We start from the raw sequence: 6,181 nt of genomic DNA on the forward strand, positions 1-6,181 counted from the left end.
TCTCAGGTAGGGGAGGACAAGTGGGATGGCGATGGAAGGAAGAGGGTAGAGAGGGCACCTCCCAACTCTGAGGGGCTGGGAGTCTGGCAGCCAGTGGCTGGGGGTGGGGGGATGTACTGGCCAGGGAGGCACCCTCGAATGTGCCTATCATCAGAGAAGTTCCTTCTCAAATGCCCCTTCTCTATACTTTCTCAAGGGCCAGAGTCCTTGGTTAGTCGCCAAGAAGTGAAGCCAGCAAGCCCAGAGCCTTGGGGAAAGCACCTTGCCTTGGAGGAGGAAGGAGGTGGAGAAGCTGCCCCTGGACAGAGGGTCGCCGGCCGAATCCTTCCAGGGGATACCTGGTTTGAGGGGATGATCAAAGTGTATTGTGACTTCAGGAGTGCATGGATGGGCCTCTGTCCTCTCCAAGGGCTAGAGCTCAGCCAGGAAAGCCGAGGCCCCCACATCCACACACCTCCAGCTCTCGTGGCCTGCTGAGGTGTCTGCTGCAGCCCCAGCCAGGGCCCTCTGCTGTTGCTGCAATTTTGAGGGCTCTCGGACTCCTCTTGCTCATGAAGAATTGTGGTTCTGTGAGCAACCTCTCTGCAGAAGGGGCTGTCAGCACCATCCTGATCTGACTTGGAAAGCCTCCTCCCGAGGCAGGCCAGGCAGCTGTCACCTCTCCCACCTCTTCTCAACAGAGTTCCTTCAATTTCCTTTGGTGCTGCCACCATCAACCCTGTTACTTCCTGGGCTCTTTCCAGTGTCATAAGCAGACAAATGTACCAAGCTGGAAAAGCAAGGAGCGTTTGTCTTAGAAAGGATGGAACCGCAACATAATGGAGGAGAGAAGCCCAGGAGTAAGACTGGGTGGCCATGCCGGGCGCCTGGGCTGGTCCTCAGAACCAGGAGCCTCACACATCTAGTCCGGTGCCCAGAGGTGCCCCAGCCAGTACTAAACTGACACGGACGGAGGCAGCAGTCTATGTAGTTTCAGGAGGGTCTGAATTAAACTCTCTTCTTTTAGCAAAATTGTTGAAGGGACAGTGGCTGGAAATTAACCACCTTATATCTCCCTTTGTCATGACACTCAAACCACCTTGCTGCCTGCTTCTTCAATGAATAGAATGATCATATTTTCTTGTTCTATCCAGGACACTTTGCAAGTAAGAAGGGCCCTGGTAGTCATTAGGCTGTGACCGCAGATGTCAACCTGGCAAACCAGCAGGTGGTCACAGTAACAATGACCCAATACCCACGTCATCCTCCAGCCCTTCCAAGCCAAGCTCTGGCAACAGCTCAACCCCTCCTGATGCCTTGTAGCTGCAGCTATTCACTGATGGCCTCAGGTGTCCACAGGGCCAGGTGGACATTTTGTGGAGAACAAAGGTGAATATGCCCCTGTTCTCACCTCCATGCACCTAGGGGAGTGGGATATGATCAGAACACAAATGACAACTCTCACCGAAGGCAGGACACACAGGCCAGCGGAAGGCAGAAATGAAGAGCAGGGGACATTCAAAGGAAAGAAAGATCTTGAATAAACAAACATTTGGAGGGAATTTTTCCCCGAGACTATTTTAAGATGGAGAGGCTGGGTCGCCAGGGTTACCAGACCATTCTGGTGATTTGACTTTAAATTCTGGGATTCTGACTTTAAATTCATAACATCTTTCCTCGGCCCTGGTGGGCTAAAGAAAATGCTTTAGAGCAAATTTAGTGTTTTCTCCCATTCATAGTATCTGGCCCACAAGGCTTGTGGGTTAAAGTACACTCCTGATCTTCATTTGATAACCTCAGCTCTCTCCTCTCTTTTTGTCCTTATTGTAAAGTAGGAACAGCAGCCTCATTACATGGGGAGGAGCAGTATGTCCAGGGCTGCAAACAAATTGCACAGGTCCATTGCGGCCCCGTTGGGGTCAAGGGCACATGTGCATGACTGGATGTGGCAAAAGTCATAGCTAATGCACCCAGATGGTGATCCAGATGTGATGTGAGGCTCAGTGGGTACTTAGAGATGTTTCACAGCCAAGTCAACCAGTCGCCCAACCCTCCTGCCCTTCCCAGGGCATGGCAGAAATAAAAGGCATCCCTACTTAAAATGACACACGTTTGAGTGGGTTTGAGGATTCCAAATGACTCACAGGATCCTGTACGTTTGTATATAGTCAAATGGTCTTCATCTCCTGCCAGCAAACCACCCCGCTCTAAACCTACAACAGTCGAGGAAGACAAACCTATCACGACCACCTTCTAAGAAGACACAGCCCAGTCCCAGGGCTCACTGTAAGATCACAAACGCAGTGAAACTGCTTGCTAAGAGACATTTTTCTTGCACTCCACTCATTCCAAAGACAAAGCACTGTACTGCAAAGTCTGCCAAAATAAACGTGCCTGCAACTCCCCCAGCCAGTGGGAAAGCACTCGGGCTGGGATGAGAGTAAGGATATCGGGTGCTTGCTCCGGCCACAGCGTGCTAGCAGAGTGACCGTAGGCAAGTGCCGCCCATGCTCTGAGCCTTCAGTCCCTCATGTGTGACCTGGGGCAGGCACTGCCTACCTCCCAGGTGATGTGAGGGCTATCTCTGTGGAAGCACTTGGAACACGGTAAAGAGCCATGCAAAGGCTAGACAATGCGATTGCTAGTGTTTGCTGTTCAGAAAAACAAAAAACAAAAAATAATCTTGCTTTTCATAGACAAACCTCAATTAAATGGAATCACTTGAGGAATGGTTCATTAAAATTTCTGGTGCAATTAGGTTCAAAGAGGCCCTTCTTGGAGGCATGAAGAAGGCCTTACTGATAAACATTGTGGACACTGAGTAATGAAGATGTGGAAATGGTGGCCAGCTTGGGGAAAGACATGAGGATAGATCTAGGAAGTTGCTTCTTCAAACTGAAGTCAATCAATGTTCACAAGGGATTTTTTTCCCTTTCTCCTAGAAAAGTCAGCAACTTAAAACAAATTATTTTTGCTTTAAAATTCCAGTTCCCCATATTGCTGGTTAAAAGAGGTTTTTCTCTTCAGAGGGCTCCAGCCTGTGATGTTTCCTCCATCCTGGTCCTGCCCCCACCTCCCTCCTTCTTTCTCCTGCCCCCCTGTGCCCTTGGAGACACGCTGGGCAGACTCCCCATGTGATCAATCTGATGTCTTAAGTTTAAACGTCATTACCTCAGTATATCAGTAGAAAAAGTTCTATTTCATTGTGTCTTGTGGCAAACTTCAGTTCGGTTAATGGAGGGTTTCGTATACTTTTAAAAGTAAGTCAGGCTGGGCGCAGTGGCTCACCCCTGTAATCCCAGCACTTTGGGAGGCCAAGACGGGCGGATCACTTCAGGTCAGGAGTTCGAAACCAGCCTGGCCAACATGGTGAAACACCGTCCCTACTAAAAGTACAAAAAATTAGCCAAGTGTGGTGGCGGGTGCCTGGAGTCTCAGCTACTCAGGAGGCTGAGGCAGATGAATTGCTTGAACACAGGAGGTGGAGGTTGCAGTGAGCCAAGATTGCACCACTGTACTGTAGCCTGGGCAATAGAGCGAGACTCCGCCTAAAAAAAAAATATATATATATATATATATAAGAAAGTAAGGCAGAACCTAATTTTCAGAACTGCATAATGATGGTCACAGCTGACCGACTGGTTCCACGGATTAGGCACTAGGAAAAAAAGATTTTCCAGAGTAATCCCTAGATGATGAAAGCACGAACTCATTACTTTTTTTCTTGTGGTAGTTATTTTTGTTAAGGACCCGTCCATACTGCAGGCAGTGGGTATTTTGTATGGAAGAAGAAAACATTTATCTGCATATAGTTTGCTGAAGTTTTTTTAATCATTTCTGTTTCAATGTAAAGGCAAGGGTCTTCATTTTGCTAACTGTTGTACATTTCCTATGACTTTTAAAAAGTTGTTTCCCCTGAACACTCCTTTGGGACAGAAGCGCCCCTGGTGAGGCCATCTGGTGCTAAGCCCCCAATGTGAGGCCTTCCCGGCTCCTCACCTAAGGTTTCCCAACCACATACATGCCCAACCTGACCCTTGCCAGAGCCCCCTGTCCACCCTCATGCCTCTTACCAAAGAGAAGTCATTTCCCCAAACCCAGGGCCTTTCCTGGGCTGACAGGTCAGTCACCATCTCTGTGTGTGCCATGTTCACATCCTTACGGAGCCCCTGGCTCACATCTCCTCATGGTACCAAGCAGATGGTAGGAGAGCTTCAGAGTCTTCTACCTTCTTGCTGCTCTTTGGCATGTTACCAAATGGCCTCCAAAGCTCCAGAGCAAACTCTGACCCCTCACGGAATCTGACCCCAGCCCTTCAGCTCTGATGGTTCCTTTGGCCATAGCTCTCCCTAGCACAGTCCCATTTCCTTGTGGTGTCCCCTGACGATTCCTCACCCCTTTCTCTTGCATCCCCCTCCCTTGTTCTCTGTTTTCTTTATTTTTCAATACTCTCTTATCGGCTCCTCATGCCCAGACCCCTTGGCTCCCTCCCCTGTTCCTGTCTCCATCTCTTTTTGTCTCCATTCCGATGTCCTTGCCCGTTCCTTCTGCCCCCAAGGCCTCCCGACACTTCTTTCAGTGCAGCCCACTGATCACTACCACAGCTCACCTCTGCAAAACGACACCCAGGGAGAAAACATCGACAATATTGTCAACCTGTGTGACAGTTTTGTTTTCCTGTCAAACACTCCTGGTGCCTTTCATTTAAATAGATTCTTTGACAGATATATCTTAGTAGGTTCCCTTTCAGAGGAAAAAATGTACATTTTTAAAATTTTTAGTTTTAATTTATGTTCTAAGTCTCATAAAACACCGTTATTAGGTCCTACGGGTAAAGAAATGTTTTGGGTTTTTTTGTTTTTTGGCTTCATGGTCATAAGCAAAGTGTCTAGGGTTTCCTGTTGGTTTCAGGTCTGACATGTCACAGCAAACTCCTCAGCACAGGCCTGTGACACACTCAGCTCAGGAGAGGGCAGCAGCCAACTACAATGCAAAGGGATGGACTCCGCTTCCCGGTCTTTAAAACCAAAGGGGAAGACCAGGTGTCCTACTTTGTGCTTCTATAATTCAGTAACTTTTCTGTTGATTTCAGTAAGTCAAACACACTTTTCTTTAGGCCTACTGGATTTTGTTGATTTAAAGAGATGTTCTGGCTCAGGCTTGAGTTGATACCCACCCTTTCCCCACCAAACCCGGGCAGAAAGTTACAGTGAACAAAGAAGGGCTACAATTCCCCCATGCTGAGAAGACCAGCAAGTGCTTCCAGAAATGCTCTTTCCTTTCGGAGAGGGAATCCATTTGGCTTCCCTTCAGTGCATGGCTTGGTGGAATCTGGGATTAGATCCCCAGTAAGCGATGAGACACCCAGAGAAACGGAGTGCCTGGTGTTTATGGCAGAATATAGAATAACTCATCTTTTTCTTAACCAATTCTTCAGTTTATGGTTTAGCCAAAAGTAAGCAAGCCAGTTCCATGGCCATCCAAGACCCTGAGAGAAGATCCCCCACCAATATTTCCCATGAATGATCAGGGGTCTACAGAGTTTCCATCACCGAAGCCATTTGAGTTCAGTGTATACGCTCTGGAATGATCAGTGTAAAAATGTCAATCTCTAAGTGGTTCTGTTGCCAAAAGAGTTTATAGATTGTGTTGAAGAGAAAATCAGCACCTGTGTTTTCTGTGGTGTTACTGCAGGGTTCATATAGAATGGAGTGATGTCTCTGGGAATATGGTTGTGCAGGGACCATGTTAAAACAGGTGTCACATGAGCTGTCACCCAGCAGGGGTAGAGACAGAACAGAGCAACGTCCTACTATATTAATTGGCAAGAAAATACGCTGTTAACTGGCACACAAACTCACGGGAACTGGCTGCTTCTATATTGAGACACAGCCTCCAGTCTTCCTATCGAAATATTAACTTAATATCAACCAAAGATGTCCCTCCCCACTTGGAGAGGAGCCCTCAAGGAAGTCTGATTTCTCCAGCTGTTTTCTGAAATAGCCACTTGTGTAGGTGTCCTTCCGGGTCTTGAGGCACTCACATAGGGTTCTCCAAATACGCGTGGTGTTGATCGTCAGTGCCCACAGCCCCCAGTCTGTCCACACCAGGCTGCTGACCATAGTATGAGGGAGAAGTCTTCTGCAGAACCTGGCGACCCCAGAGCAGCATTCCATTGGGTGGTAGTAATCCCAGAGCATAG

This window comes from Nomascus leucogenys, chromosome 18 (genome assembly GCF_006542625.1).
Source record: "Nomascus leucogenys isolate Asia chromosome 18, Asia_NLE_v1, whole genome shotgun sequence".
NCBI classification, from domain to species: Eukaryota; Metazoa; Chordata; class Mammalia; order Primates; family Hylobatidae; genus Nomascus; species Nomascus leucogenys.